At 35.2% G+C, this 20,538-nt stretch overlaps 1 long non-coding RNA gene across 1 annotated transcript in view; it reads left to right on the forward strand.

Moving 5' to 3' along the window:
- Positions 1 to 3,119: 3,119 nt before the first annotated feature.
- LOC107848130 overlaps positions 3,120 to 20,538 on the forward strand; it is a 45,346-nt gene continuing 27,927 nt past the window's right edge. Inside the window, exon 1 of the long non-coding RNA XR_001667828.2 lies at positions 3,120 to 3,771. This is a non-coding gene — a long non-coding RNA (uncharacterized LOC107848130). The remainder of the gene's footprint in view (positions 3,772 to 20,538) is intronic.

Genomic DNA, 20,538 nt, shown 5'->3' on the forward strand with positions numbered 1-20,538 from the left:
ATCCATTGATGCTCTAGAAGCTAAATTTGAGCTAGGAAAAGTATGAGGTATTACATATTAATACATATGTAAAATTAGAAACCATTAAATTTAGATCTACACACATTCAATGGAGAGATAGGTTCTTATCTTAGAAATTCAGGGTGTTACAATCCCCCTTGAATCTCCAACCAAATCTTACATAATAATGAACATACAATATTTAAAAATAGTATATACAGGATAGCCAACACACTGATAAATAGATCCAGGTAAAATTTCTCTTCGAATTGCTGAGAGGGCCATTGCAATTAATTTTGCGAGGGCAATTTCATATCATTGTCGAGGGGGCCATTGTGCCATCCCTAGAAGTCCCCATATCTGCTTATCATGTATAGACGGTGGTATCTAGCGTTGAAGGATGCTTTGGGGCACATATATCCCTTGATTATAGAAAGACACTAGAGTCTGACATTGAAGATATTTCAACATTTTTATATCTAATATCGCATAGAGACTGTGAAGTCTGGAATTAGGATATTTAAGCACTTATCTCTAATATCGCACTAAGATGATGGAGTTTGGCATAGAGGGTATTATCTATCTATCCACCCTATTACAACTGGATTATCAGGCCATACACCCTATTATAGTTGGATAAGTAACTAAGACATCCACCTCGTTACAATTGGAAAGGCCGAGGGATGTCTATTAGTTTCTATTCATAGTTGAATAATGAACTAAATTTTCCGAAAATTGGTTGCCTAAGGGACATATTCTAGATATATTATTTGAAATAGGATAGTGTGCAAAAGTACACCAAAGTTAACAGTAAGATGCAACAACGTCCAAAACTAGATAGTATATGAGATCATCCAAAGATTGAAAATTCAAGGGTCATTGTAAGTCACAACAATATCTTAAATCAAGATAATATGTAAGACCACCAAAAATTGACAGTTTAAGGTTATTTATAATCCATGTCATATATAAAGTTTATTATGTGCGGGACTACCCAAAGATCAGAAATTCAAGGGAAAACTTTAAGTCATATTATGTCCAACAATGGATAAATGTGCAAGATAACCTAAAGGCTAACAGTTCGAGGGATATTTGTAAGTTCGCTGATACGGTGCAAGGTTGCTAAAGTCTAATAATTTGAGGGATGTTTGTAACCTGTCTCTTTTCTAAAGTCGGATAATACACAATGTTATTCAAAGGTTGACATATTGAGAGACATCTATAGGTCATCTCAACAGGATGATGTAACCTACCTCTTTTCCAAACTTAGATGATACACTATAGTATCAGAAAGTTAACATATTGAGGGAGATCTATAAGTTGTGTCAACACGGAAGATGTGCAAGTCTTACCCAAAGCCACATAATCAACAAACAGTTGTAGGGACCGTTCTATTAATATATCATTAGTGGTCGACAAAGCCATCTTATTTCAAAAAAAATTTAATCACCAAGAGGCCATCATATCCAAAAAAAAAAATAAAGAGTTGTTGTGTCTATTGTTGAGAAAAATTATTATATTCCAAAATGGGTATAAGAGAGAATGACATTTCTTTTTTAGAAATCAACCCACAGGAAGGTATAGTGAACGAACAATCTACCTTTCAAGAATTACGTTCTCTACTAACATTCTTATTTTAGATTTTATCAAGAAAATTTGAGAGAATTAAATTATCAAACCAAAATCACAGGTTTATATAAGAAGAAATCGTCTAAGAAGATGAAAGATATCAATAAATTCATCGAAGAAAGTGCCATATATAGAGTATGATGTAGGCTATGCCAAGAGGGACATAACACAATATGGAGTTGAAGTGAAGACACTATCTCTCCATATGAGATTATTTTAATACTAACAATCTTATTTGTGATGTTGCCGAGAGAATATAAGAGGATGTAAATCTCAAACTAAAACCACGAGTGCAGACGACTCCAAAAAGGATGCAACACAACATGAAACTTTTTCTTTAGCGAGTGTGAGCTAAAGAATAATTGCTATCTCCATCAAACCACATCACTATTAAAGGCATGCGAGTATTTGGAAATATTTTTTATTTCAATTTTGCTTTTTGAGTATTTCTAACTCGCACTAGAAGCAATCTTTCCCTTTTCTACAAATTTGAGTGATAATACACATCGAGCTTTAGAAATCATGTCCAGATAAAATCTTACCTACGGATGTGAAGGATCCTACATTCATGGTTAAGAGGTTATAAGCCTCTTTTTTATATCTCACTTCCCGAGCCAAAGGCTGTCTCAACATAAAAGACTATTTTTTCTACTGATTGAGTCAAACTAAAAGCAGTCAGTCTATGCTTTGAGTCAGAGGGACATGTAGTATGAACTCTATTGAAAACTCTCTTGCGTTCCCCTTCACCATCTTTTCATTTTATCCATGACTCAAAATGGGAATAACTTTTGAATTTTTCAGTAATCATGTGTAAATCAAGCGTCTTGAACTACTAGTGACCTGAATTCTCATGTAACTTGAGATATATAGGAAACCCAAGACTGGGGTCTAACCATAACTCTATAAAATTCATACAAAAATCAACCACTTTCAAGTGATGAATTTATGGCCAGAGAAAATTAGGAACGTCAAGCTACCTTTGTCAAAGGTTACTTGTATCCACCCTATCCAAAGGGAGAAGATATTTATTGACACCTAATTTTTTTATCCACGACTAAAATTAATTTTGAGCTTCTTTAATAGTAAATAAATTTAACATATTATTTTTATGAATTAAAGAATATTCCAAGTAAATTTAGATAGTTATATATTTTCATATTTAAATACATAGGATTATATGATTTTGTTATTTAAAAAATAATTTTAATTAGAATTGATTTTGATTGGAGTTTATCCCTAAAATGAATCAAACTAGAGATTAAAACGATTTAATCTTTAAAACAAATCAAGTTTGAAATTGATAAGTTGAAATAAGAAGCAATAATTAAATATATTTTAATTCCACTCAATTTTGGCTAAATTTGTACAAGTGCACCAATGTAGCCACAATTGCAATTTTATTTCGACTAAAGTTGCATTATAATCGGCTATTTGTATAGTAAGATAAACATTTCCTAAATAGCCTAAACTCTTAACTTTACTATCCACGTAATTCTACCCTACTCAGCCCCCCATTCTTTACCCGAATCGACCCAAATTTCCCTATATCCCTTAACCTTTATTGTTCAAGCTTCCAACAGATAACAACAACAACATTCAAAACAACATAAAACGCCAACAACCAATGGCGTCAACCAACACAACTCCATACGATGCCACCGTCTAATCTCATCCCTCTTTCGTGGTAGTCCGCATGCCATGCACGAGGGTCATACACCCAGAACCTTCCAGGAAACCATTTTCACTCTATTTTCAAAATTTAAATTCATCAATTTCGTACATAGAAGGTACAATTCCAACTCGCCTATCCTTAACTCTTAGCAAATTCGAAAAAAACCCTTTTAAAAATCTCCAAAAAGCCTTTGAAATTCAGGATCCCACATTGTTAAAATCACAGAAATACCATTTCAAAAACTCCATAAATAGATCACTATTCCTATGTGAAAATTCAAGAATTGATAGCAAAGAGCCCCAATTTGTAAGAAATTTCAGTTATCAAAAGTGATTTCAGCGCAAGGTTTCTCTGAGACTCAACTTTGAGCTTGAAATTCTAGGCTACAAAATTCTAGTGGCCTTTTCAGCAACTTTAAAGAATCGAGATCCAAATGAAGCTTGTAGTCTCAGTTTGCTACTCCATAAAAGGTAAACTTCCTATCATTTCGTTCTTTCTTTTGATTTTTGCTTTCTCGGATAATCATGTTTTTCATGTGTTTTTTTAGCTTTATTAAAAATTTAGTATGGGATGGACTTATTTTGATTATCAATTGAATGAGATGAATTATTTTATCAAGAATCTAGAAAATTTGAAAGTAGTTTGAAGCCATGTCTAGTCTTGTTTTCGATTTCTCTATTTTTCTTTTCTTGAGAGGGACTTGTGAGATATTTTTCCAAGTTGATTGATGAGTTCTTATTCTATTTGATAATGAACACTGTTGATAATGTATTCAAAGGTTTTTCTTTCATTTTGAATAGTTACCGTTTTGTCAAATTATGTGAAATATCCTTGTTTAAGGAGCTTTTCCTTTAGTTGATTTATCTTTGATTGGAAATCCATTTTTTTATAGAATGCTTCTTTTAAGTTTTGAACTGGAGTTTAGATATATGCCTTCCATCATATATTTTCTTCTTTAAAAGTTCCATTTTCATCTTTGAAAGTTTCAGGTTTGAGATCCCAAGAAGGGTAAGAATCTTCTTCGTTGCTTGTTGCATTTAATGCAAAAACCCCAGTCATGATAGCCCTGGCCTAGTCCTAAAATTTGAAATGTTTATTTCGATTCGAAAATCCCAAATAAGGGTTTCTTGCATTTTTAGATCGAGTCATTGTTAGTAATAACCCATTTTGCTTTGTTTTTTCCGTTAATGTTGGTTTGGTTTGTTGTGAAAGGGAGAAATGGGCTATCCATATTCATTGCTTATATGTTTTGTCGTTCTTCTTATGAATTACTTCTTGCATTATTTCTGGAAAATATTTATAATGCTTTGCTCAAGATTTTTGTGTAATGAGATATATTTCTGAAAGGAATATAATATTATATGGTAAAGATGAACCTAATCTATTTCACTTTCTAAGTTTGGAAGTTTCTTTTTCTTACTCTATGTTACCATAGATGTTTTGCAAAGGGGACATGAGTTGATATTTAGGGTATTCGAGCTCTAGTGTGAATTTTTAAAGAGGTTTCTCCAAGGTGACCTTACACCCTCCTATCCTCATATCTTCCTTAGACATATGTTGATTTTATCAAACCATATAGTATCTAATTTGTTCCCTATCATACAATACACATGAATCACTTGAACTTGATGTCCATTCTCTTTGTCCTTTGATGCTACTACTGTCTAAACAAATAAATCGTTGGCTGATTTATTTAGCTAAGTGAAAATATTCTCTGGACAAAATTACATGTTCTTTGCCATGGCGTCGTTGGAAATTTTGTTTCCTTCTCTTTGATAACTTAAGGAAATGTTCTTTTAGAATACAAACCTTATTTCCCTCCTGTTTTTTTCCCTTTCCTTTTTTATGATCAATTGGGATTTGTCTTAACACAATTAATTCAATTTATCTTGAGACATGTTAAAATCAACCATTCTTATTTCTTTAATTCTACTGTAAGGTTATTGAAAAAGAAATGACCAGTCGGTAGGGAATTTATTCTTTCTCTTAAAAACATAAGGGCTTTAAATGTTAAAATATTTTATTCCTTAGTTTACCTCTTTCCCCAATTCTCGTGACATTTTTTTTGGTGTTTAGATTAATTGTTTGAGTTAATGTTGGATGAATAAAGTTTAAATGTTCAACTATTTAAGATATTTTTTACCCTGAATGAGTTCATTCAAACTTATGCTAATTCCTCATTTTTTCTATCTAACACATGTAAAATCTGAGTATCCATTTGGACTTCTCCTCCTCTTTGCATTCTTTTGGGCCTAGAGGCCCAATCCATTGGTGTCTCCGAATCAACTGCATATAAGTCTTGGAAGCAAATATAGGTCCTTTTAAAGAGAGGGGTGCCACGATCCAAGACTAACCCTCAGCCGTAACACGATGCCTAGAGTCACGAGTTACCCCAAGCTAAGGAGAAATAAAAAAGTAATATATAGAAACAAAACTAAAATCTGAATAACAAATAATACTGAAAGTAATACTTAATACGTTTGAACATTTGATAAAAACTGAGAACAAACCTGACTATCTTACTGTCTGAAAGCCTCTAAAACATGTAGAGTTGATGGGACAAACCCCCAACAAACTCCAACTGACTGAATAAAATAAGAAACTGGAAATAACAAATAGATAACTGCTGATGAGGACTCACCACAACTGTAACACCCCGAAAATACACCCTAGACGTCACACGGTGCTCAAGACTCTACAAGTAGTCCCAAGCTAACCTTTAAGCCTTCTAACAACTTTGGAACTCATAAGAAAGATAAACTTGACATATGAAAACTCAAAATAACTGAAACTGAAATAACATCTGACTGGAAGTCTTAAACTTGGAAATCTTGAAAACAATCACTTTTAAATCTAAACAGAAAACAGTCAGACAAGCCTCTACTTCTAACTAGAGAGCCACTAGGACAAGCCCCAGCTAACCCGAACTTTACAGAAATCAAATGACTAAAATACTTCAGCAATATCAAAGTCTGATAGAATAAGCCCTCGAACTATGAGGACTCATCAAGAATCAAGATATAGGTGGAGATGCTCGTAATCAATCACGCTATTGGAACTGAGCACCAGGACCTACATTATGAGACAATGTAGCACATATACATATATGTGGATCAGTACTTCTGGAATGTACTGAGTATATGGGGGTGAATGCACAAGTAAAACAATAATTTAATGTGTACTGAGATGTTCAAATAATGCATGCTAAGTGTAAATGACTCACCTTGGGCTTGAATAAAACGAAAGCTGTAAAATCATAAACATGAATAATAATGCATAATGACAAACTTTGTGAGCCATAACACTTAGTTCTGTAAGCTTTAATGCATGCTAAGTGTAAGTGACTCACCTTGGGACTGAATAGAACTGAAAAATATCTTAAACCATGAATTATAAAGCATACTGAATAAACTTTGTGAGCCATACACTTAGTTTCTAAAAGCTCTACTTTTACTCTTTCTTTTGGGAGGTTCTTCTAACCGACATAAATCATGTAAGCTATCATGGAGTCTAACGTCTTACCCACGTTTGGGAGAGTTGTTCTACCCTTGCCATCGGAATAGAACCTAAGCTAGAGTGATCACTATACTGAATCCACTATGGGCGTTAAAACCTATGGTGGCACGTAGTTCTGGGGCATGTGACCTTGGACTCATACCCAACTCGGTACTAAATACTACTCCAATATTATTTGTATGCTCATACTATAGGAAATCCACCTTAAAATAGCATAAGGGTTTATATAATAAAAAAACAATTATGCTTCTGTTTACTTTAAATCATAAATAGTCTGAATAATGTGGATTTTATAATCTTAGCTAGGGATTAAAAGATCCATTCTTGCTTTAAATCTTGATACAAACTTGTCATAGAATGCTTAAAAGCATAATCTTCTAGAAATCTCAACACTTAAACTTAGGGCTTAAAATTTCATGCTTTAAACTCATGGTAATTCATACCAAAACTTCATGCTCAATATAATTCTTGAAATACTTCAACAATAACAAGTCAAGACAGTGCAATCTCATTCATAATATAAATCTTCTAAGTTAAAAACACAAACATAAGCACTTCTTGATATACTTAAAGCTTCAAATCTCATGATAATCACATGATTTAAGAATATATAAACTTGGGTATAAACCCTACTTCAAAACAAGTAAATAGAATCCTAAAATCATGCAATTTGGGAACAAAGGTGAAAGGATACCCTTGTTCATAACCCCACATACCTTAATAGGCTTAATTTGATTGATGAAAGCTTGACTTTGTAAGCCTTGGAGATGATCTTGAAAGCTTTCTTGAACTTCTTGAATTAGAAACTTTAATTCTTGTTTATCTTGAAGAGAAAGTAATGGAGTTTTGATGTTCTTGAGAGAAGGTTAAGGTTTTTTGGAGAAAAAATTGATAGAGAATGGACAAATAATGCCTTCATCGACGTTTAATCTATTGTTTTTATGAATTGAGTTGGTGGGAAATGACCTAACTGCCCCTCAGAAGATTAAACTCGTAACTGGAATGTCGTTGAGAGGCTAGCGCGACGTGATGTCATGCTCATTTCTATACCTGACGCGATGCGATGCAATCCCGTTGAGCTATTAGAATCGAAATCCAAACACGACCCAAACCTCATCCGAAAAATTCAGAACTTGCCCGAGACATGCTCCTTACATCCTTGAACATAAATTAACTCAAAAACCATTGTCGCGGAGTCCAGAAGGTCAACTTAAAAAAAATACTCGAAGTTATGGGGTCAAAATAAGATTAAGTCTTCAAAAGTTACTTAAATATTCAGGTTTAAGCCTCTATGCAAGCACTAGGAGTTGAACTAAGCTAAGTTTAATATAGGGTATTACAACAAATATTGCTGAGTGGTACATGGACTGGCCAAGTACAATCGATGAACTGAGCGTCCGAACTTATATTATAAGGCAATATAGTACTAAAAGTATGTGATCAGTACTTTGAATGTACGGAGTAGGGGTGTACAAACCGAACCGTTAAGTCAAACCGAACCAATGAATCAAACCAAACCGAGGAAAAAAAATGACTTATGGTTTGGTTTGATTGGTTTAGTGTTGCCAAAAAAAAACTCGATCATTCTTGGTTTGGTTTGGTATTAGAAAAAATAAAATCAAATCGAACCCAAACCAAATCGACGTAATACATATATAATTTTAATTTTGTATATGTAAAAAAATATTACGTATAATCTACTTTCTAATTACTTTTATTATTTTTTTATATTCAGAAAATAGATATATATTCTTGGACCTTTAATTATAGTATTTTTTTTCATTAATAACAAATTAATACAAAGTCCAATATCTATATCTATATTTATATCTGTAATCTATAATATATTAAAAGTGTGAAGGGCCTTAGAAATATTGTTTGAACTTTTTGTCCTTCATTAAAAAATTTCGCTTTAGACAAAATCGTCTTTTCGCTATTTTTTTCAAATTTTTAAAAGTTAATAATTAATTAATATATATTTATGGTAAAATCTTTTCTTATTAGAAATCGTCAGAATTAATGACAACTAATACTTTTTCCATTAGTTTAAGAATTATAAAACAACTAAATTTGAATTTAATAAGATTTGAAAATCTAGAAACAAATATAAAAGCCTTAGAATAAGAAAATTTTAATAAGTATTAAATTTTAAAAAGTTTTAAATACATAATAAGAAATGTCTTTTTATTATTTTATCAAATTCATATTTAACTATTTTTACTTAAAAAACACGTCCCACCTCAGAAAGAAAAAAAAAATAAGTAGTGTCAGATTGTAGTTAGCATACGACCTAATTTCTTTCTTTTAAGTATGGTTTTTGATTTAATTAGGAGTCCTTAATTTTCTTTTCTTTTAAGTTTCGTTTGTCTTGATTTTCTATAATAATTAGTTTTTTATGAAAAAAGTTTCACAAATTTGATTAGATTTCTTCCACGTTTCATCAACTCTTTCTTAAAAGGAAAAAAATCATGCATCTATATATTGAGCATTCCTTTTTTCCAATAAATAATAGAATAAGATTCACAATTTAATTGTTAAAGAGTATGTTCAAGAGAAGATTAATTTTATGTTCTTTAATATTAGTTTTAATTTGTAGGTCAACAATATTAAATATTACGCATCGTTTATTAACGTTTTTTTATCGTATAATTTATTGTAATTTCAATTGTTGGCTTTCGCATGATGTGCAAGTAAAGAAAAATTATGTGAGTGTGTGGTTAAGACTTCATGTCAATTACGAGAGGATCTAAAGGTGTTTTTTTTTAAAAAAGAATTATTTCTCATTCATATCACCACGATTTATGTTGTTAAGGCATTGATTAGAAGTACACGTTTTGCTCTTTGATTCGATTTTATCAAATTTCAATTCAATTCTTTAATTTACAATTTTAAAAAGTAGACATCGAACATCGAATCAAACTATTTTAGTTTGGTTTGTTTTCTTTCTACTTCGTTTTTATTTGATTTCATTTTTAGAAATATTTGAATTTTTTGTCCATCGTTAAAAGTGTCTGCTTTAGACAAAATTATTTCTTCAATATTTAAGAATTGAAAATTTATTAAATATTTTAATAAAACATATGTTATGTTTGCGCTATTTTATTAAAGTGTGAAGGATTTTTGAGAAATGATTTAAATCTTTTGCTCTTCATTAAAAATTTTTGCAATAGACAAAATCATCTAATTTTAAATAAAGAAATGTTACACGTGCAAGACACGTGGGGTTTAACTAGTTAATATAAAAAATTAAAACTCTTTAATTGCTTCACTTTTTACATTTTACTTTTCAAGTTTTCAGAGAGTTCTCATTATTTTCTCATCTTATTTTCTTCTTACTTTTCTCATTCGTCAAGTTGTGATTTAGGTTTGTTTCTCTTCTTTCTTTTTTTATGGAATTATGTTATAATTAATTACTTTATGGAGTTAAGTTTTTTAATAAGTTGTCTAATTCTTCATTTTTTTGTGTGCTCACATTTTATATGAAGGAAACTTTCATACAAGCTACTGTGACTAGTGATTTACAAATTGAACTATTTAGGTATCCACATAATATTACTTTGAGATATAGTAGTTTAGACGTCTTAGTAATTTGCCAACTTAATTTTTATTGGAACTACTCTATGACCATTTTTTTTAGTGAAAACATTTAATTTTTTTCTTCAATCACATTATAATTGTAAAAAAATTGAGAAAATCAAAAAACCGAAAAAATCAAAAAAAAATTCGACTAAAACCGAAATAAAAAAACTGATTGCATATTGATTTGATTTGGTTTATAGATTTAGAAAACCGACATTATTGGTTTGGTTATATTTTAATAAAAAATCGAACCAACCCGACCTATGTACACCCCTAGTACTGAGTATGCAGATGGAAAGGCTAATTGATATAACTGAATGTGAATGCATGAACATGTAATTGAATGCAAGACCATGTATATATGTGTACTTAATGAACTAAATACCTGAATAGCTGAATATAAGTCATGCATATCTGACTGAATCATAATCTGAACATAAACTAAATTTTAAATTGAACTGGAGACTGTGGGAGCTAACTGCAACCGACTTACCCCAATCTGAGCATAATCGAGGTCCAACTAGTAACCCCAGTTGGATAGGTGTTAGTACATTGCCAAGGGTACCAACACTGGCTAGCATGGATCCATTAATCTGGTGTCCTGAAGGACTAGGGGTGTCATGCCTCCACTGATGGAGGACCCATCATAACCTACAGTGGCGACATAGTTCTAGATCTTAGGGACTGCTACTAATGGTCTCATGCCTAAGTGACGGGGGTGCTATCATCCCTGCGTTCACTCAGTGCTAAGTGTTACTCCCAACTAAATGGCATTGATACTGATATTTATTTAACATGATCTGATACTGATAAATATACATCATGATGAATTTTTTTACGATACAAGCATTATATGAATGACTTGTAACCTGACAACTGTAACTTGCATGATTTCCTAAGTATCAAGTGTTCATAACCTGCCAGCATAAACTAATGCAACTGACATGGTGAAGATCAAGTAATCATGAGATGGAAAAATCATAAATAGTACTCAACATGGCATCAACTGAACATGGTATGGGTGCCTGAGATTATCAAATGTATGGAAACACAATTCATATGGAGAAATATATTCGCATGGTTCATACTCAAGCAATTGAGAGAGTTAAGTAAATTCATGTTTTACTTGAAATTCCATAAATAGAGAAAAATGTTTTGTACTTGTAAAAATAGGGAATTATTAGGACTCGATGGGTAGAAGGGACCCATTGATGAAATCTCACATACCTAAATGTAGAAGCTTGGAGAAATATCCTTGAGAATTTGACTTGCTTGATGAACTCAAGTTGTTTCTCGAAAGAAGAAGAAACTCTCCCTTTTTGGTTTCTTTAAGTTGGGTTATGATTAATTAAGTAATTGGGGGGTTTTGGGCCTTTTATACTACCCTTTAGAAAGCATAAATGACGTGGGTTAGGCTTTTAAAGGTGTGGGAAAAGACATAAAAGTCCCTGAAAAAAATGTATCAGAAAACTCGTCCCAGTCATTACGACTTACCTCACGACTCGTTATGATTGGTCACAAGTCGTGGTCTGAGTCGTAACCTGGAATCCCGGTATCCTAGGTCCATTATGGTCTGACAACGACTCACCCTTATGACTTGTCATGACTGACTATGAGTTGTATGGTGACGTCGTAGTCTGGGGCTTAGCTCTTGGTCATAAACTGGTATGACTACGACTGCCCTCCTAACGACTTGTTAAGTCTAACTATAAGTTTTTAGGCAGATTCGTAGTCTGAAGCTAGGTTTATGGGTCTTTCACTGGTTTGACAACGAGTCTACACTACGACTCATCACGTCTCAAACGAGTCGTAATCAAGACTCGTTGTCATTCGGACAAAACTTGAGGACTTCTCTAGAGTGACTACGACTCACTCATGATGACTCATCACGAGTGGTAATGACTCGTTACCTGAATCGTCGTAACTGCAGTGAGTGTCAAGCCCTTAGGAAAGTTTTCCATAACTTTTTGCCAAGATATCTAATCGAGACTAGGCTTGATGCATTGGAAAGCTAACTTCATGGCCTATCTCTTGAGGGGTCTAGAGCTTGAAAATTTAGGGTATTAAAATATCTCCCCTTTGGGATCATTCGTCCTTGAATGAAACTATCTGAGCTGGAATACTAGGAAAACTGAGATCATGTACTAATACCTATGAACTAAATTATGACTGAATGTCTTTATCTGAGACATGATGCATGGACCAAACTAAATTCATGAATGCATGCTATGAAATAAGGATGGTCGGATAGCTGGGATAGAAAATGAGAGAATTAATAAATTAAGAAAACCATTACCTCAAGCTGGATCTGAATTTGTAGAGAAAAGGTAGGGATACTTGGCTCGCATATCCGCTTATGCTTCCCAAGTAACTTGCTCAATTGACTGATTTCTCCATAAAACCTTTACTAAGGCAACTTCTTTATTCCTCAACCTACGAATCTGACGGTCAAGGACTTCAACTGGGACTTTTTCAGAGAAGGAGAGGCTATCTCCCACGCCCACTCTCGAAACTATTGAAGCTGGATCACCAATGCATTTCTTCAGTAAGGAGACATGAAATACTGCATGTGCTGATGCTAACTCTTTACTTAACTCTAACTCATAGGCTACCTTCCCAAAACGGCTCAAAATCCTATATGGGCCAATATAGCAGGGACTGAGCTTCTTCTTTTTTCTGAATCTCTTCACCTCTTTCATGGGCAAAATTTTCAAATACACTAAGTGACCAATATCAAACTTAAGCTCTCTTCTCCTTATAGCTGCATAGGATTTCTGATGACTTTGGGCTGTCTTCGGCCTTTCTCAAATCAACTGAACTTTCTCCATCGCCTCATATACTGAATCTAGCCTTATCAAAGTAGCCTTAACAACCTCGAACCAACCAATAGGATATCTGCACCTCCTACCATACAGAGCCTCAAACGGAGCCATCTGAATTCTAGAGTGACAACTGTTATTGTAAGCAAACTTAATCAAAGGCAAGTGGTCATCCCAACTACCCTTGAAATCAATCACATATGCCCTCAACATGTCCTTTAAGGTTTGAATGGTCCTTTCTTCCTGAACATCTGTTTGCAGGTGAAAAGCCGTGCTAAAATAAACCTGGGTACCAAGACCCTTCTGAAATGCCTTCCAAAAATGAGAAGTGAATTGAGTACGTCTATCTAAAATGATGGTCAAAGAGACCCCATGCAACTTTACCAACTCTCTGATATAGAGACTGACTAATCCTTAGCTAAATATGAAGTGTGAACTGGTAGAAAATAGGCTGACTTGGTCATTCGATCCATAATGACCCATATGGAATCATGCTAACGACGCATATGAGGCAACCCTATGATGAAGTCTATATTCACCACTTCTTACTTCCAAGTGGGGATATTGAATTCTTGAAGCATACTACTGGGCCTATGGTGCTCAACCTTAACCTGCTGATAATTTGAGCACTTAGCCATGAATTCTGCAATATCCTTCTTCATACCATTCCACCAAAAGTCTTCCCACATGTCGCAGTACATCTTAGTAGCTCTTGAGTGAATAGAATATCAGGAACCATGAGCCTCAACTAGCATCTGTTGTCTCAAATCATCCACATTTGGAAAACATAACCTGCTCTGACAATGGAGAACACCCTCTCCCCCTTGAGAGAAAACTTCAACCTTCTGGTTCTGAATTGCCTCTTTTAACTAAAGAAAAATAGGATCTTTATCTTGCTTTTCCGTCACTTCGAAAACCAAAGAAGATTTCAAACCATTCTGAACCCATACACTACCCTTGATCGAATCAACCAACCAAACTCCCAACCTAGCAAGCTAATGAACCTCACGAACTAACTTCTTCTTTCTTTCTTCAAGATAAGCAACACTCTTCTTAGACAACCTGCTAAGGGCGTCGACCACTACATTAGCATTAACTAGGTGATATAATACATTCATATCATAATCCTTCAACAAACCATCTATAGTAATCGACTAAACCTAAGAAACTCCTGATATCTGACAGAGAGATGGGTCTAGGCTAGTTCCTTACTACTTCTATTTTTAAGGATCAACTTGAATGCCTTCACTATAAATAATATAACTGAGGAAAGCTACTGATTTCAACTAGAATTCATATTTACTGAACTTAGCGAATAGTTGATGATCCTTAAGGGTTTGCAAAACAATCCTCAAATGGTCTGTGTGGTCTTCCTCACTGTGGGAATAGACAAGGATGTCATCTATGAAAACTATCATGAACATATCCAAGTACTACTTGAACACTCTGTTTATCAAGTCCATAAAAGCTTTAGTAGCGTTCGTTAGTCCAAAAGACATAACTACAAACTGAAAGTGACCATACTGAGTTCTGAAGGTTGTCTTTGGAATGTCATAATTTCTGACTTTAACCTGATGATAGCCATATCTGAGGTCTATCTTAGAGAAAAATTGTGCTCCTGAAGTTGGTTAAAAAAGTCATCAATTCTAGGGATGGGATATTTATTCTTAATTGTGACTTTGTTCAATTAACGGTAGTCGATACACATTCTGAGAGAACCATATTTCTTACGCTTGAATAGGACTGGAGCACCCTATGGAGAGACACTAGTCTTGATGAAGACCTTATCTAAGAGATCTTTCAACTGTTCTTCAATTCCTTAAACTCGACTGGAGACATTCCGTAAGGTGGAATTAAAATGGACTGGGTATCTGGAAGGAGATCTATTCTAAAGTCAATTTTATGCTGGGGAGGAACTCTGGAAAGAGCTTCAGGAAAAACTTATGGGAAATCATTTACTTTTGGAACCGACTCAAGACGCGAAATTTTGGAACTTGAGTCCTTGACTCAATTGAGATGATAGATACACCCCTTAGAAATTATTTTTCTCGCCTTGAGAAAAGAGACAAATCGACCTATAGGTACTGAGGTACTACCCTTCCATTTTAGGATTGGCTCATTAGGAAACTCAAACTAAAATATCTTGTTTCTACAATCAACTGAGGCATAGCAAGAGTGGAGCCAATCCGTGCCAAGGACGACATTGAAATTGTTCATCTCTAACTCTACAAGATCAACTAAAGTGACTTTTTGAGATACTTTGACTGGGCAATTTCTATACATCCGTTTGGCTATGATAGATCTACCGACGGTGGTAGACACTGAGAAGGGCTCTATTAGGATTGCGGGACTGACACCAAAATCTACTGCTATATAAGGAGTCACGAAAGAAAGTGTGGATCGAGATCTAGGCATACACATGAAGATAAAAAAACTTGTAACGTACCAGTTACCACATCAGAGAAACCCTTATGATCTTGCAGAGTCTATAGGGAATAAAGTCAATTTTGGAGTTGGCCACTGGTTGCACTAAAAGTGGCACCCTGCTAAGTCAGGTGACCTGTCAGTGCTACTGAAGAATTTGTCTGGCCTTGCTGACGATCATTCCTGCCCTTCCATATACCTGTTGGGCAATCGTAACTCTGTGGCCTAACTTGCCACACCCAAAGCACATATCACTATCGGTCATACACTCACCCTTATGATTCTTACCATACCTCTTGCAAACTAGATTTGTGCGATTACTATTTATACTAACCTGGGACTTAGAACCTGGCATTTTATCACGATTATACTACCGAAAATTAGGAACATGAGCACTGGCAAAAGATAGGGCTAGGGCTGAGGACTTCTGGAAGAACTACAAATGATTCCCACCATCTGACCTTTGCTGAGAGAAATTAAAACTATCGGTTCTGGCCCTCTTATTCTCCCTTTTCTTTTCCTTGTGCTTATCTTCCTCAATCTGCTGAGCATGGACCATCAGACTGGAAAGGTCCATCGCCTTAATAAATATCACAGTCGTGCACTCCTTGACCACATCCTCAGAAACTCTAGCCACAAACTTACTCATTCTGGCTCTAGAATCAGCCACCATAGTCGGAGCATACCTCGCTAATTGAGTAAACTTAAGTGAATACTCCTTCACACTCATGTTGCCCTACTTGAGGTTAATGAACTCTTGCACTTTGGCTTCCCTCAACTCAAGTGGGAAAAACAAATCTAGAAAAGCAGTAGTAAATTCATCCCACTTTGCAGGCCCTGCTTCGACACCTCTATCCTCCTTCCATTGCTTAACCCAAGTGTTAGCCACCCCTTGCAATTGGTACGCAGCTAAGTCAGCAGTCTCACTAGAAGTGACACCCATAATATCTGTCATATTCTACAGACAATCAAGAAAATCCTGGGGATCCTCCTCAGACTTGGATCTAGAGAACATCGGGGGATTCATCTGAGTAAAGTCTCGGATCTTAGTTGCTGCCATATTTACTACCGGGTTGGCTATGGCAACAACCTACTGGCTATTCTAAGAAGCCATAGTTTAGGCCAAGGCTGTGAAAGTAGCCCAAAATTCGGCATGGGAGACCTTCTCACTTAGAAGGTCTTCCTGAATAGGTGGCGGTACGAGCTAGTCACCATTCCTTCTTTCGTTATTCTTTTTGGGAGACATTTTCTGTAAATGGATGAAGGACGAGTTAAAAGAGGAGATTCAATAGAGATCATGTTGCATCACACGATATGAATAATGAAGTGAAACTTTTTCCTAAAATGTCTCGTAGCCTCTAGCCCATAAGTGTAGGGTGCTTCACACCCATGAACAAGACTTTACTCAACACGACTTTTAGAAAACTTAGGACACTTTAAATTTTGTGCTCCAATACCAAGTTTGTCATGACCCAAGACTACCCCTAGTCATAACATGGTGCCTAGAGTCACGAGTGAACTTTAGCTAACCCATGGTCTGGTACCTATTGTGAGCACTGAGGAGGAATAGTAAAGTAATATGCAGAAGCAAAATTGAAAGTCTAAATAACAAATAATACTGAAAGTAATACTTAATACGTTTGAACATTTGATAAAAACAGAGAACAAACCTGACTATCTAAAAGCCTCTAAAACATATCGAGTTGATGAGACAAATCCCAACTAACTCCGACTAATAGAAATAAAATAAGGAACTGGAAATAGCAAGTTGGTAATTTGTCCTCGATGGATGAAGACTCACGACAATTGTTGTTGAGTGGCACATGGACTACCCAAGTATGATTGAGTAATTAAGCGTCCAAACCTATATTATAATACAATATAGCACAAAAAATATGTGATCAGTACTTTGAATATACTGAGTATGCAGGATGGGAAGGTTAACTAATATAACTGAACGTGAATGCATGAACATGTAACTGAATGTAAGACCATGTATATACGTGTACTAAATGAACCGAATAACTGAATAGTTGAATACAAGTCATGTGTTTCTGACTGAATCATAAATCTAAACATAAACTGAATCTGAAATTGAACTGGAGACTCTAGGAGCTAACTACAATCGACATACCCCAATCTGAGCAAAACCAAGGTCCAACTAGTAACCCCAATTAGATGGGTGTTAGTACCTTGCCAAGGGTACCAACACTGGCTGGGATGGATCCACTAACCTGGTGTACCAAAGGAGGTGTCATGCCTTTACTGACCGGGGACCTTTCATAACATACAGTGGCGATGTAGTTCTGTAACTTAGAGACTGCTACTAACGGTCTCATTCCTAAATGATGGGGGAGCTGTCATCCCTGCGTTCACGTGCTAAGTATTACTCCCAAATGAATGACACCGATATTTATATTTATTTAACATGATCTGGTACTGATAAATGCTCATCATGATATTGTTCTGAATTTTTTTAACGATACAAGCATAATCTAAATGACTTATAACTTGACAAATGTAACATACATGATTACCTAAGTTTTGGGTGTTCATAACCCACCAACATAAGCTAATGCAACTAATCATAGTGATGATAAAGTAATCATGAGATGGAAAAATCATAAATAGTACTCAACATGGCATCAACTGAACATGGTATGGGTGCCTGAGATTATCAAACATATGGAAATACAATCCACATAGGGAAAACATATTCTCATGGTTCGTACTCAAGAAATTGAGAGAGTTGAGTAAATTTATGTTTTATTTGAAATTCCATAAATAGAGAAAAAGGGTTTATACTTGTAAAAATGGGGAATTCTTGGGACTCAATAGGTGAGAGAGACCTACTGATGAAATCCCACATACTTGAATGTAGAAGCTTGGAGATATATCCTTGAGAATTTGACTTGCTTGATGAACCCTAGTCCCTTCTTAGAAGAACAAGAAACCGCCCCTTTTTGGTTTCTCTGAGTTAGGTTATGATTAATCAAGTAATTGGGAGTTTAAGGCTTTTATACTACCCTTTGAGAAGCCTAAACGACGTGGGTTAGGCTTATAAAGGTGTGGCAAAATACATAAAAGTCCCTGAAAAAATGCATCAGAAAACCCATTCCCAGTCATTATGACTCACCTCACGAATCGTTAACTCAGACCTTGGTATCCTGGGTCCATTCTTATCTGAGGACGACTCATCCTTATGACTCGTCATGACTGACTACGAGTCATACGATGACGTCGTCATCTGGGACTTAGCTCTTGGTCATACACTGGTATGACTATGACTGCTCTCCTAATTACTTGTTAAGTCTGACTACAAGTCGTTAGGCAGAGTCGTAGTCTGAAATTGGGTTCATGGGTCCTTCACTAGTTTGAAAACGAGTCTACACTATGATTCGTCATGTCTCATAACGAGTTGTGATCTAGACTCGTTATCACTCGGGCCAAACCTAGCCTTCTCTGGAATGACTACAACTCGCTCATGATGACTCGTTATAAGTGGTAACGACTTGATACTTGAGTCGTCGTCACGGCAGTGTGTGTCAGACCCTTAGGGATATTTTCCACAACTTTTTGCCAAGACATCGGATTGAGACGAGGCTTGATACGTTGGAAAGCTAACTTCGTGGCCTATCTCTTGAGGGGTCTAGAGCTTGAAAATTTGGGGTATTATAATGGGCCTTAAAGGCTCATATATAGAATGAGACAGGTGCAACAACTGATATAGGCCTTGAGGTCCAATAAAATAGACTAGGACAGGTAGGCCTAGCCCATTATACATTAGAATAGGGACATGAGTAAAGAGTAAATGGGCCCAGCTTAATGGCATTTAAAATACAATAAAAATAAGACTAGTCGAGGTGTCTGGCCTCGAATTTGCCTACCTACTCTTTCTCTTTCTTTACTTCTATTTTGTATATTGATATTAATTTACTGTATACAACTCTTATTTGTTTACTCTAATTGAATTTTCCCTTTTCATAGAGTTTGCTAAAAAAGAATATCTTTACCAAACTAGTGTTAACTCGAATTATTTTTAAGCAAACTTCTTCAAAATATGTTCTTCGAGCAAATCATTTAGATTTTGCCAATCACAAATGTTTTTCAAGTATGATCCAACTTCAAAGTTATGTCAAATGAAGTTATTTTTAAATATATCGGATAACCGTGCATTAACGGATGTCTTTGGTGCCTTAACAACCTTCCAAAGAAATTAACAGGAATCTTTTATCTAGAGTTTTCCAAAAATCTCCAAGTCTTTTTTTATTTTAAGAGTTGGAATCTTTTCAAAAAAGTCTTCATGATTTTCCTTTAGATCAATCAAGTGGTGACACTTGATTTTCCTAAAATTATTTTGATATTCTTACCAAGTTTTTGAAATGATTTTTTTAAAGTCGAAAACTGTTTTTCCGTAAAACAAGGTCATTTCCAAGATCGAGCAAGGTGACACGGATTTGCTTCGAGAGTTGATGGCCTGATTCTAGAAAAAAAATACATCTCCTGATGGTGCTGGATGACTGGCTAGTCGAAGCTTTTACCAAGGGGATGAATGTCAAAAGCTCGATCGCTTCTTTCAAGCTCAAAAAAGCTTAACTGAGTTTGAGTCAACGACCTGGGCCGACGTACATAACCAGTATGAGTCAAAGATTGGGATCAAGGATGATTGGGGGGGGGGTAAATAGAAAGGTTGATTAAAAGAGGGCTAACAAAAAACCCCCCCCCCCCCCCCCCCCCCCCCCGAACCTAGAGCAATGTAAGGCCCCAAAAGGCTTGTCGGGATCAAGAGATAGGTCGTCCAGGAGATCCAAACACTGGAATGACCAGAAGAAATCGAGTCTAGGGCGCTACAGCCCCTATTATCTGGGAGTCAAGGCCGACAATAATAGGGGCAACAAA

This window comes from Capsicum annuum, chromosome 1, assembly GCF_002878395.1.
Source record: "Capsicum annuum cultivar UCD-10X-F1 chromosome 1, UCD10Xv1.1, whole genome shotgun sequence".
Lineage (NCBI taxonomy): Eukaryota > Viridiplantae > Streptophyta > Magnoliopsida > Solanales > Solanaceae > Capsicum > Capsicum annuum.